Source organism: Gallinula chloropus, assembly GCF_964237585.1.
Source record: "Gallinula chloropus genome assembly, chromosome: 4".
Taxonomy (NCBI): domain Eukaryota; kingdom Metazoa; phylum Chordata; class Aves; order Gruiformes; family Rallidae; genus Gallinula; species Gallinula chloropus.
The window spans coordinates 15,512,299-15,525,631 of NC_140088.1; positions in this window are offsets into that span (position 1 = coordinate 15,512,299).

The following is a 13,333-nucleotide window of genomic DNA, read 5'->3' on the forward strand; positions in this document are numbered from 1 at the left end:
ACATTCTGCATTTCTGCACAGATTTCTATAGAATATCCAGCTGAAGCAAGAACACACCTGAAATACAGTCTTTATTAAGGTTCACAGTTCCCCTTGCTTATACTTCTCCATTTCTTGTCAGTGATTAAACGCTGTTATCTCTGACTGTCAAGGAATGACAGAAACTGGAGCCACTTGGCTTATTGATGCCCCTTACGTTATGCCTAAACTCATGAGCATTCTGTGTAGGAGTGAATCCATCTCTTGAACAAAAATTCTTATGATCTTCTGCCACATACTTCTCCATTTTGCAAAGTCACAAAAGATTGAATGAGCTCTTGTTCAATCAACCTCCTTTTTTGTGAACATGATGCTACTGCGTGCTTCTCTTTGTAGCTGTCTGGTAGGCTGCCTGCAATTTGTTGTCCTAATTAGTAGCTGGTGATCTGAGTGATCTACATGACCTGGAAGGAAAAATATTTTGGTTTACAATGTGCTCTCATTTAACTGCTTTTCTCAATTTTTCTGTGTGCATACATCTCTCCATCCACTAATACACATCTATCTGTCTGAGAGTCTTGTTGCTTCTCTCTCTACATACAGTTTGGTATATCAATCATTTTTAATATCCCATTGTTTTGTTCTTTTCCATTCTCTTCCTCTCTTGACAGCCATTCATTTAAAAATGGGGGTACTGACAGAGAGTAATGGGCTATGAGAGGATATAAATTAGCACATGCTCAAGTAGTTACTTCAGCACTCCATGTTAAATGGAGAAAAAGAATTACATATTTAATCAGCAATAACAAATTTGTGCAAAGTACTAGATTAACTATAATCTCATTAAAATTAATTTCCAGCATTTAAAAATAGTCTGTGACAGACATATAATGCTAAAGCACCTAAATTATATTTTACTGGGACTTAGAGCTACAATATTGTATTTCTTGTGATTTTATTGTGAAAACTATAATAATGTAGTGAAGCAATGAGAACAGAAATGCTTCATATATTTTCCATTACACACATACAACCATAATATCATTCAGGAAAAAATGGAAAAAAAAAAACCAACCCACACTGTCTTACTAAATCTAGCATTTGGATGTGTTGTGCTGAGGGAAGGGGGCATGGGTACCTGCCTATTTATTTCAGTCCCATCCCCTCTAGAGTCTTGACTCCACTTTCCATTCTGTATAAATGGTTACTTTTAGATATTGATTTTGTAGTAATACATTTGCAGTGTATTTTTATAAGGAAGAAAAAAATAGCCGATTGTATTTCCCATTGTATTCTTTCTGTTACCATCTTTGCTTCCTTCCCTGTGTCTAATTGCTCCTTTCTCCCAGTTGCACACAGCTTGTCAGCTTTCCTGTTCCCTTTCTCAATCTTTTTCCACATTCTTTCAACTCCATGCCTCTTCCTCTTTTTAAACTGTTCCTTCCTCCAAAGATGTATTCCTCCTCCTGTGCAATTGTGTCTCCCCTCTTTTCCTTCATGTTCTGATTGTGCTGCTCCCAGTCTGCATTCTACTATCAATTCCTCAATTTGCCATATTGAGACAAAGGCAGGGTCTGTTCTTCCCAGGATCACTTAGACCTGCAGACCCTGTTGTCTTCTCAACCTGCTGATCGACTTCCAGTAGAGAATGGAAATGATCTTCACGTACCCCTAGGCAGTTGAGAAGTATGACAATGTCATGTCAACTGCTATCAGCTATGCACAGGCTTTTCACACCTCTCAGGTGTTCTGTAAGGGCAACGGGTGATTCCTGCTGTGAGATGAGTAGGTGAGACAGCTGAAGGAGAATAGCATGGGAGAGACTAAGAAAAGGCCGGTTTGGAATACAAAGCACAATTTCTAGTGAAATCCCCATTAGTAAATCAATTGCCTCCGGTTGGTGTTTCTTCCTCTGGTTCTTGGTGAATGTTTTTCTCCTCTGTCTTTTCCTCTTTTGGGTCCTTGTGCTTCCTGTTCTCTTTCATTCTCTAGTGTCTCTTTCATTCTCTAGTTTCGTTCTTCATGTTTACTGTGTCTCTTTTCAGGAAATCAAGAGAGTGGCAGTAAGTCACTACTTCAACTAATATCCCAGGTGATTAGTAAGCAAGGAGGAATAAAAGGAAATAAAGCAAAGCATCCTGGACATCAGATGCAGTTGGAAAAAGGAAAAGATGTACACACCAAAGAAAAAATTCCCCTGCAGACTTCATTCCATTCATAACCTCTTACTATTGTACAATTAACTACTGCTGAAATACAAACTCTGTATTTCTTTGCATTAATTCACAACCAACCAGCAACAAATAAATTTTGATCCTTGGCATTGGAATCTACATTTTTCAGTGACTTACACTGAAGGAAATGACTCATGGAAGTAACTTTCAGAACTTTGCAGGGGGACAAGTGATAGCAGTATCATGCAGGGGGACAAGTGATAGCAGTATCATGTCATGGGCACAGGTTTTATTTCTGCCAGAGAACTTCTAGATGAAGGGGGGTAAATAGTTTTTACTTTTTGTTCCTCAGCTACTTCATTTGTAGAATGAAGATAGCTAGACTGCTTTTGAAAATCCCGTGCAATATACTAATGAGAGCCATTATGTAAGGTTTTGGTATTGTTGTTACTGTTACTATTTTTAGACACTATAAATGTTGCTATTGTATTGGAATACTGAGCAGCATTTTTGACAGGACATGCTGCACTAGGAAGCATTTTGCATTTAGCAAACAATCTCTGCGGCTGCTCCCACTACCCTTCGCTGAAAAATTTCTGTAAGTTTGCAGCATGTGTAGTATTTCACTGAAGTTTTGAAGCTTGACTTCTGCACAAGCACAGCCAGGCAGGCATAGAAGATGGAAGACTCAGCATGTGTTCCTCCAAATGAGCACAGATGATGTTCATAGTTGACAACTTCTGAGGAGATAAATGTCAATCTAACGTTCCTGGAGAGCATAAATTAAGTGAATGCTCTCTGAGGGCAGCCCATATGTAAGATTCAAGCCTAGATGCCATAAGGAACAATTGGTGGCAAATTCAAATTCTAGATATCACCAAAATGTGAAGAAGCATAAACTACCATTCAATATAACTGGACACGCCAACATTTTCCACAGTGGAAAAAAAATTCTAGATTCTCTTTATCCAAAGAGCAAAGTAGCAATTGCTGACAAGGAAGAAAGCCATTTTTAGGCAGTCCCTAAGGAAATAGTTGTATGACATATTTTCTGCTCAAGGGGTGGTAAGTACTTGAACGATACATGATTTATGAAGTAATGCTGTCTGCTACAGGAGCAAAGGTAAAATAACGAAAGAAATAAGGGTCAGTAACAGCATTTTCATTGTCATCCACACACTGACTGGCCTCAGCTGCTCACCATCAGTGACATCACACTAAAATTACACGCTATAAGTGAAGATGAAAATTGTAGAATGCTAGAAAAATACAAATTTTGTATATTCTTAAATAGAGCATGTTGCATTCACAAGCTGTTTGCATTAACCAATCAATTTTGCTAGTACAGAGGTAACAACTATGACTGATTTCATATCAAGATATGCTGCATATACTACGTAACATATTGCATTCCATTCTAAATTAAAGATTTAATTAGGAATACCTCCCTCGTATGTCTGGAGAAGCACTGCACTTTACCTACAGTAATAAAGAGAAATTTAGTTTGCCTCCAAACAACCTGCCCATGTATACGGTCATCAGAGGTAACCTAGTCCTAAGAAAAAAATTAAAATCAATCTAAGCAAAGTGATCTGATGTCCAAGAACAGCTAGAAAAGTGTGATTGTCAGATGAGAAACAACATTAATGAGATACTCTTTTGAATTCTCAGAGCTGGATTCTTGTCAAGTAAATGTATTTACCCCAATTACATGCACTTGTCTTAACAGAAGACAAGCTGATGAGCCAGGAGAGAAGAATTAACAAAATACTTCCACAAAAACTTATGTTATGCTGCAGTAAAGCTTATGAAAGTTGTTCTGAAGGCATTAATGTCGCAATGCAACACTAGGATCATTACAGCTCTTGAGCATTGTGTTTCTCTTCGATGACAGAACAGGTTAATACAGTCCTTTATGTGCAGAAACCAGGATCCATCTGAGACAATAGGTTATGCTGCCACAAACAGTCACTCTTGCATGCATAGTACCTGTGGCCAGGCTGACAGGCCTTGAGAAGACACAGTGTGACAAAGGACTGCTGCACCTTGCAAATGGAGCTACTATTCAGCCTCAATTTACTGGAATACAATCTAAAATGCTTTAAAGTCAATGCTGCAAAGTATGAGTAACTTCAGAGTACAGTGTTTCCCAGACTACACCATTGGGAAGAAGGCTGAATTGCCTGTGTTGCAAATGCAGTAAAAAATACCACTTAATTACTGTGCCTAGAGCAAAGAAAAATAACTCAGCATGAATGCTTGCTGGGTTACATACCAAAACAGTCTTGTACTGAGCTGATTCAGTACACTGGTATGCGGTGTTGGCTCAATGAGCCAATACTGTCTATCAGCTTCTCTGAAAGAAAAATAACTGCTGGGAGAATGACAGTCACCGAAGATCCTGCAAGCGGTAGAGCTACCAGGCATGATGTGCTTGCCCACACTTTTTAGGAAATACTGTAAAATAGAGTGGTATTCAGGCAATATATTCCAAAACAGTTTATTGCAACTTTCTGTCAAGGTGTAGACACAGAAAGTATAGAATCAGCACTGGGGTTTATAGATTTACCCAAGAACAATAAAGACCATCCATGTAGCTCCACACAGATATATGGAAATGATTATTCTGTTAGTGTCAGGACAAGGTTTTTCGTCCTTAAAGACGATTGTGTAGCTGCTATTGCTTTCTTGGGAAAGGTAATTTAATCATATCTGCTTTGGTTATGGTATACACATGACAAGTGTATTTTGGTGCTATCCTTTATAATACAGCTTCACAAATAAAGCAGCCACCTGAAGTATGACTCTTGCCACTCAAGACGTGTTAATGGAAATCTACCGTCAAGACACTATGCTGGGATTGTCATGCACATCTACAAAGGGACTGGATGCCACACCCGAATTTCCTCTGTGCCATGACACTCCAGTTTTATGCAGATGTAGAAATGACACACAAAGGATTTTTCTCAGCATGTTTCTCAAAGAAAAAAAAAAAAGATGGATTATTTTAATTTTGTTTTCAGAATATTTCCAATAAAACTTATGCAGTCATGGATACCAATAGACCTATCATATACATTGCTTTAAATACTGCAGTACAACAGACAACCTGACTGGCAATTAATTGCCCCAGATGGTGTTTATGATCCACGGAAAATAAACTCAAAAAACTGGTTTCAAAAAGAAGAATTTTGAAAGTGATTCTGCCTCATGTCATACTCTCACTTTCACATGGATAAAGGTACAGTATTAGCCACAATGAGACCGTGAAGAGAGTAAAATGAAAAACTACTCAAGGAAGAGCAAGAAGCACCATATACATAAAGATGCAGATGTGGTAATAACTAATTTGAGTAGAACTATAACAGGGGAAAACAGTGGCAAGAAAGATAATTACCTATTATTCTTCTGGACTAAAAATAGTGCCCCAAACCATTACCTTGACAACCTCACTTTCAGCTTTACTTTGGGGCACCCATCCTCTGGGAATGTTTCCTATCTCTGGACTTAAGACCCCTCATTGCGAGATCAGTAGTACCCCAGACTTGAGACCTCTCTTCTGGAGATTAACTTTTCCTACAGCTGAACTACTGTTTGGTTTATTACTCTATTTGTAAATATCATGATGTTCCTTGGCATTGTGCAGTTTTAGATCTGAAGGATTAATGAATAACAGAAGACACCAGAAGATGGAGAGGAAGAAGTTTCAGCAGCCTAGATGAACATGAATGAAAACATGTAGCTATTGGATATAAAGTAAGAACAGTTCTAGATGCTTTCAAGGAATAAAACCTGACCGTATTTGAATCTTTAGTGCTTCTTGTCCCAGTTCAAGGAAAGTTGAGATGAAATTGGATTGCTGTACCAATTTCAACGTTCAGGGTTTCTGTTGCAGGATTATGGAAGCCAGAAGACAATGTTTTTTCTTGCTTAGTGTACAGTTTGGCTTCTGGACCTTTGTATTTTGCACTCTTCTTTGAAGCACTAGATACTGAACACAGGTAGAGTAGTGCTGCTGTCACATCCTTTCAGATGACTGGTGCATGTGTCCTAATTAGGTTAAAACCATCACCAGATTTATAGTCAGGAGACATCAGATTGCTACAAATCAAAGTGTGAAGACCACTGTGAGATATTGCTATTTCCCCTGCAACACAGGAAGAATATACAGGCAAAGTCTGAGCAGGTAGGAGCTCACTTTCATTCATATTCTGTTAAAGGTGACATTTAAATGTGATTATCCAAGATATAAGCTATCAATATCTAAAGGGCAAAGGAAAAATCCCTGTGAAGTTCTGGAAGACAGGAGGAAGAAAGCCTATTTAGATGGATGCCAGACATGAAAGCAGAGAGATAAAAAGAAGAGAACACAATTTCTCAAAACCTTGCAAGAATAAAAGATCAAGAAAGAAAGGGTAGCCAAGTTAATAAAACAAGCTGACAAACACACACACACACACACACATCCCCCTCCAATCCTCCTTCCTCAACCAGCAGAAAGGTCAAGAAAGAGGGCAGAATACAGACTGACTCCAGGCAGGTAAGAATGCTTTAGGGATTGCATAAAAAAATATTTTGGCAAATAGCGACGGATGACACCAGCTTGGAAGGGTTCCAAGATGAAGTTGGAAGAGAAAGTACATCTGTTGTAGGATGGATGTTCAGTGAGTTTAGCGATAAAGAGTTTAGAGATAAAGGGGGGAAGAGTAATGGGGCAGACAGATGGGGATTACTTCTCCTGCAGCCTTCACTGACATAAAAGCACTGTAGCCACTGTGGCTCTTCTAACAGAGCATTCCTTTTTTGCATCAGTATGTAGAACCATTCCTGGACTGTAAAGCATACATTCAGTTCCACAGTGACATAAAAGGGAATTTTTATCTAATCGTTCTGCGATTTTTCATTCCCCCTCCAGAGGGCAATGGTTTCATAGAAAATAGTTCTCCTACGTTTAGCTGATTCGCCAGTCAGAAACATTTTTCTTTTTTCACTGATTACAATCAGCCAGATTTAGACTGACCAACAGTTCTATCAGCACGTTGCTGACAAACAGTAACATTAATTCTTGTAAAGAAAAATTGCCTGTAGAATATATGCATCAACCTTAAAAAGATAGTTCTTCAGTAATAAATTAACTTGCCTAAATACATTGGTTCTGTAGCTGCAAGCACGCTTCACTGTTCTCATAATCCCTGACAGTAAAATTATAGAGAAAATCACGTCTAAAATCTAAAATTATCTAAGATCCAATCTCACAAAAGTTATCACTTGAATATTCTTTAGTTCTTTTCTGCTTAAAGATAATCATTAAAAACTTTGAAGAAGAGATGGAATGGCATGGTTTAGAGTACTTCAGTAAGTAATTTTCTTGTTTCCTTTAAGAGCTGCCTTAGTATATCCTCATATGAAAGACTAATCAGCTAAGACAAAACAAAGGAAGACTAAAAGCTTTGATCTTCCCAAGCATCTTTCCCTCATCCTTCTTCATTCTCTCATTTGCTTTCTTCCTCCGCATCTATTCTTTTTAATTCATATGGTTGGTTAAATTCAAGCCAAAATGTTGATTTTTCTTGCAGCAACTTTTCTGTTCTTAGCACACCAACAAACAGCACCCACGAGGCAAAATGAACCACCAGATCTGCCCATTGAAATTGCTAACATAGTGATTTAAAAAAGAAAGGTTATCTGGGTCTTTGCAGATGAGGCTACTGATCCTGTGCTCTATTGTGAAATGTTTTCAGGTATGACAACTTCTTGGTCTGGCAGAATATTTTAATCTGTTGGATTGAATTAGGCAAGCATGCCTCATTCAAGCATCTTATGAATGGATTTGCCAGCTGGGCAAGGGCTAATATTAGGGTTTGTGAAAGCCAGAGGGAGGAGATTGGTTACTAAAGAAACAAACAGCTCTTTAAGCAGATATATCCACAAGATATCCCAAGCTCAGTCTTAACCTGGTGTGGTAACCCTTCTGGCAAAAGATTAAAACCTCAGCTACAGATATAAGAGAGTAAAGGAGGGAAACAGAAACTCTAGAACTGGTGTGGATCCTTCTCTGCTCTATGAGAAATTGCAAAATATAGTGAAGAAAATTCCCTTTTCCTGGTTTTAAAACTGGCTACCAGGCAACATTCACAATGGAGACAATGAGATTTTTTCTTAGAGGTAGGAGAAGCACTGTCAGTTGAGGGGAATTATAATCAGAATTTGTTCAGGTTTTTTGTCTAATCATCCCAACCTAGTATATGGAAAAGACAGTAAACTAGTCATCACTTTGGATGAGGGTAACAACAGTGGACAGCCAAATTATGAACTTTTTGCAGCTATTATAGCTTCTAGGCAAGTACCATGTTTTGGACAATGATACAGAACTAAAGATAGATTTTTAAGTGGTTAAACTGAACCAAGGAGAGATGGACTAAAGGTATTTCTTCAGGAAGTTTTAGTAATCTAAGAAAGACTATTTTTCTGGTCTTGTTATGTACAACATTTCTTCTAATGCCTCAGGCAATGATCTAGGCAGGCTAGCCTGAAAAACCAGGGTTGGGAATGCAGCTTTCAAAGTCAAGCTAAATTGCAGATTTATTTCCCTGGTCCTGTAAAACACAGCCATGGATACAAACGATCCAGTAAAACTACTTTTAATGTGCTGTTTCCTTCATTCTTCTGGACACTGTGTTCAGGGCACATATTTGCTTCAGCCTCCCAAAGGTGGACTTAAACTCTTTCAGGTTTTTCTTCCCACAACAGGCCCCAGCCTGGCTATGGCATTCACACTTCAATTGTGGCTTCAGCAACAGTACAAGGAGAATGAAGGGCCGGCAAGGAGGGTAGAGGAGAAAGGGGCTGCAGTGACATGGAGCGCCCAGGGCATATGCTAGCCACAGCAGGCAGCAGAAGGGAGCTGGAGGTGCAACAGGAGGGAGGAGCAGGCCACAACCCAGGCAGACAAGCCAGCTCTGTTCAGGTCACAGGGGTCCTGTGGAGATGATTCTCCAAGGAATTCCCTCTGCGGTAGAGAGATGGAACAGAGCTGTGGGGGGATGCAGATATGGGACCAGCGCCATGTCTTCCGTGTGCTCCCCGGTCCCTCCGCGAGCTCTGAGCAAAACCACTCCCCGCCATTCGGAACGGGTACGGCTGCCGCCGGGGGCAGCCCCGCCCGGCCGGCAGAGGGCGCGCGCGATCAGCGCTGCCCCCTCGTCCGGCGCGGCCCCGGCAGCGGCTCTGGCGGCGGCTTGGCGCCTGCGCGGCTCGGGCGGGAGGGGCCTGGCGGCAGGCGCTGGGAGCGAGCGCGGGGGTAGGGCCGGGCTTGGGTTTGGCGGCGGCTGCGCAGCTCAGCGGGGGCTGTGGCTGGGTGGCTCCGTGGGCTCTTCGGGGCGACGCTGCGGGGTGCGGGCGGTCGTGACTTCCAGTCGGCGGCTGGGCCGGAACGTGTCAGCGGCGACGAGGGAAGAACGGTGAGCGCAGCCCCCGTTCCCGCGCCCGGCTTGCGAGCAACAGGTCTCGCCGCGGAGCCGCCTGCCTCTGCTCGCCGGGAAGCCTCCCCCGCGGCCAGGGCACCCGTACAGGCCTGGGGGTCCGGCCCGGCCGGGGCCGAGCGAGGCCAAACCAAGCTCGGCAGCTTTCGGAGGACCTCGTAGGTCCCGCGCTCCGCCGGAGGGTGGTCCGGGCTGTTGCCCTGGTCGCGGAGTACGGTCGGGTTGGGCGGCCCCGGCCGCTGCGGCTACAGGTGCCTGCGCCGCGGGGCGCCCGCAGCCGGCGCCGCTGCCGGGAGGGTGAGGAGCGGGCGGCGGGGTCGCAGAGCCGGCCTCCTGAGGGCTGGTCCTGCGGCTTCCTTCCCCGGGGGTGCCTCCCGGGCAGGCGCTGCGAGTTTAGGCCCAGAAGTTGTAAGGAAACCCTCCCGTACTTGGCTGTGCACTTTCTCTGCGTGTGTTTGGGGTTTAATGGGGGAGAAACTTGAGGCTCCCCACCGCCCCGCGCCGCACTTCTTGTCTGGCGGTTCTGTGTTTGAAATGGTGTCTCTCTAAAGAGATTGTTCTCTGTTGATTTGTGAAGTTTTGTAGGGTTAAATTTAAGTAGGTTGAAGATGAGCGAATTCCAGTGTGCTTTCTAGCCAGGTAGGTAACACACGTACTGGCGGGGAGCTAGTTCGTTTTCATAAAGCGTGCTCTGGTAACGTGCTTTTGAACTGAGGCTCTGTTGTGGTAGAGGTTGTACAGGCGAGTAACAAAGAACACTGCACTCGGTAAGGCAGACTGCATGAGAAAATTAAATTAACTTGTGTTTGACCTTTTTGGAAAACATTGATATCAAAGCAAACTGCCTAATGCTAGAACTCTTAGATATCTCTTGTGGGGCACATCTCTGGAAAAAAAGAATAATATTAAGGGGGTAAATGTCACCCAGTGCTGTGAAGGTTTTTTTCTTTTAAAAGTTGATTCTTAGAGCCTCTACAATAGAAATATTTGGGCCTCAGCTAGGTCCACAGGTCATGGACTAGCACAAAATGTTTGCATTCAATGTAAGTGAGGATATATCGATGACTGCAATTAAACTTGCAATTAAATTTCTGAGTGGCAGTGGTCTTTTGCTAAGTTGCTTCAGTGCAAAGCTTCATATGCCTTAAAGGGACCTGTCTGACTCTTCTTTTTGGAGGATTGAGGTATTTTGCCTTGATTTGTCAAAAAGAGAATACCTTTGAATTGTCTTTAATCAGGTGTGAGCCTGCAATTTTCCATTTTTAATCATCCCCTCAGTTTTCACAAACAGTACATCTCTTATGGTCATTTTAGAGCTGTTATTACAAACACTTTAGACTCTGGCTGTTTTATACACATATGAACTGTTTTCCAGCATGTTATGATCCAAAAAAAAAAAAAAATCAGTATTTTGCACGTTAAAAGCTTAACTAATTGTTAGTATAGTAGATGGCTTAACAAGGCATCAAATATTTATATTCCAGCACATCATGAAGCAGTATCCTAGAAAATTGTTTCATTACCATTTCTGTTAATGAAGTAATACAGTGTTGAATGTTAATATGTGATCACAAATAAGTATTTTCCAAGTAGTTATTTCAGATTTTTGCATCCTTCCAATGTGTGCCATGTTGCCTTGCAGTATCTAGAATACCAGTAGGTGGAAAGTTGTGCTATATAGAACTAGGTGATGGTAAAGATGGCAGTTTTAGGGGTTTTTTAATTTGCTTACAAAAGATCTGAACTGAAAAATGCAAATAAAAAATTTCTTCAGTATACTGATTTAGCCACGTTAGGAATGTGCTGGAATTACTCAGGCCGCTGAGGGGTGTTAGGCATTTTTGATTACTCCTTAACATCACATATTGCTGTAGTAAAAATGTAGTGTAGAGGTTAGCATTCATTCTGAGGGTTATGGACACAGCTTAATATAGTCTGAAGTTCATATGTGACCATGTATTTTCCCATGTAAATAATTTTATTTTCATAACGCTTCCATTTGCTTCTTTTTAATTAGAAACCTCTTGCTGTAGTTTGAAGTTGCAGGCTTTAAAAAAACTCCTGAGACACTTTTAGATGCAAATTCTTTTAGGATGTCTCCTCAAGGACCGGATCAAATCAAATGCTAACAGTTTTAACTACCTGCTTCAATTACTCTTTTTTTTTTTCCCTCTTCCAGTTTGCACTTTCGATTTGGTGCACTCCTGTTAGTCTCAGGCTTTTAGAAAATTGAAGCCTAAGATTTCAAACAGCTGCTAGGTAGATAACAGGATTCATATTTGTACTTATGTGTCATGTTTAAAATTCTTAAATGTTTAGCAACTTTTTTTTTTACCCCCGAGGTACTGACTGTGACAGGTAGTGTTGCAGAGAGACTTGGCTTTACTGTCTGCAATGTCAGAGTGACTGCCACTCTGGTCATTCATCAGAAAACCTCAAGTCTTTTAGTAAATATTAAACACCAGTGTATTATTTTCCTTGTATTAACAAACGAAGAGAGGCATTTGTATATTAAAAGGCATTCTGGTATGTGTGATAGAAAACTCATTTGGTGGAGGCACTTTATACTGTACTTTGAAGTCAGGTATGCTGGCAAAATGAATTTTCTAATATAATTATCTACTTCAGAGCTTTCCTCAATACAGCAGTTATGACAAAAGAAGTATTTTCTGTAATCCTCCTTTTTGCATTACTGATACAGCTATATGACAGAATGCTTAAAGTATAGACTAGACAAAAGTATGAAGCAGAACCTTAGACAAAAAGAGAAAATCACAACTACACAAGTAGTTATATACCAGGCTATTTTAATGTAACTTTTGGGTTGGTGTGTTGTTGGTTGGTGTTTTTTTAATTGGAAGTGGTAAACTCTGTGTGTCTATTGGTAAAGACTTGTTTTATACTGGCAAGGGTGTCTTGATTGCTTCCTGACATATAGCTGTGTGAGGAGAAAAAAAATACTGTAACTCTGAAAGCTTGCATCAGTTAAATTAGAAAGCAGAGATACCATTAGTAATGTGGAATTGTACAAGGAATGCTTCTGTCCTGTGAAGTGGGAAACACAGAAAGGCCTAATCTTGCACTCTTCCTTTTTGGCAGAAATAAGATGTGATGTTGCATTTCTTTACAGATAGGTAAATAGTTTGAGTACCTGCCTAGTATGTTTGTGATTTGGGTTCAAATATCTCTGCTGTTTTAGGGGAACTTGAAACCCCCCATCAGTCAGTTTCCAAAGGGAATGCCTTAACTGCCAGGCCACTGGGTGTTGGATGTCCAGACTCCAGCCAGTTTCACTCTTGAGTTATGTTTGCTTGGGAATGTGGTATGTAGCACAGGGACTGGCTGGCAAGAAGCATGATCAAGTACAAATTGATTTGAACCCAGGTCTTGTTGCAGGCCAAGCATTGAAAGAGTAGATTAAACTGGGTTTTAATTTTTTTTTTCCCCTAGCTTGGTGTGAAATTCTGCAGACTTAAGCCTCATATCTTTTTCTTCATGTTTACTCTTGGTTGGCTTGGCCAATTCCTACTCATGTTGAGTATTAGACATTTGAACAACGTCTGTAATGTGCCCTTTTCATTGTTGAATGGAGCTTGGTCGCTTTTCTGTGGGCTGTGGAGCCTAATAGGTGGCATGACATTTAGATAGTCTTGTGGATCTAATTCTGTTTTCATAGTAGATGCTAGATAATTAGTTACA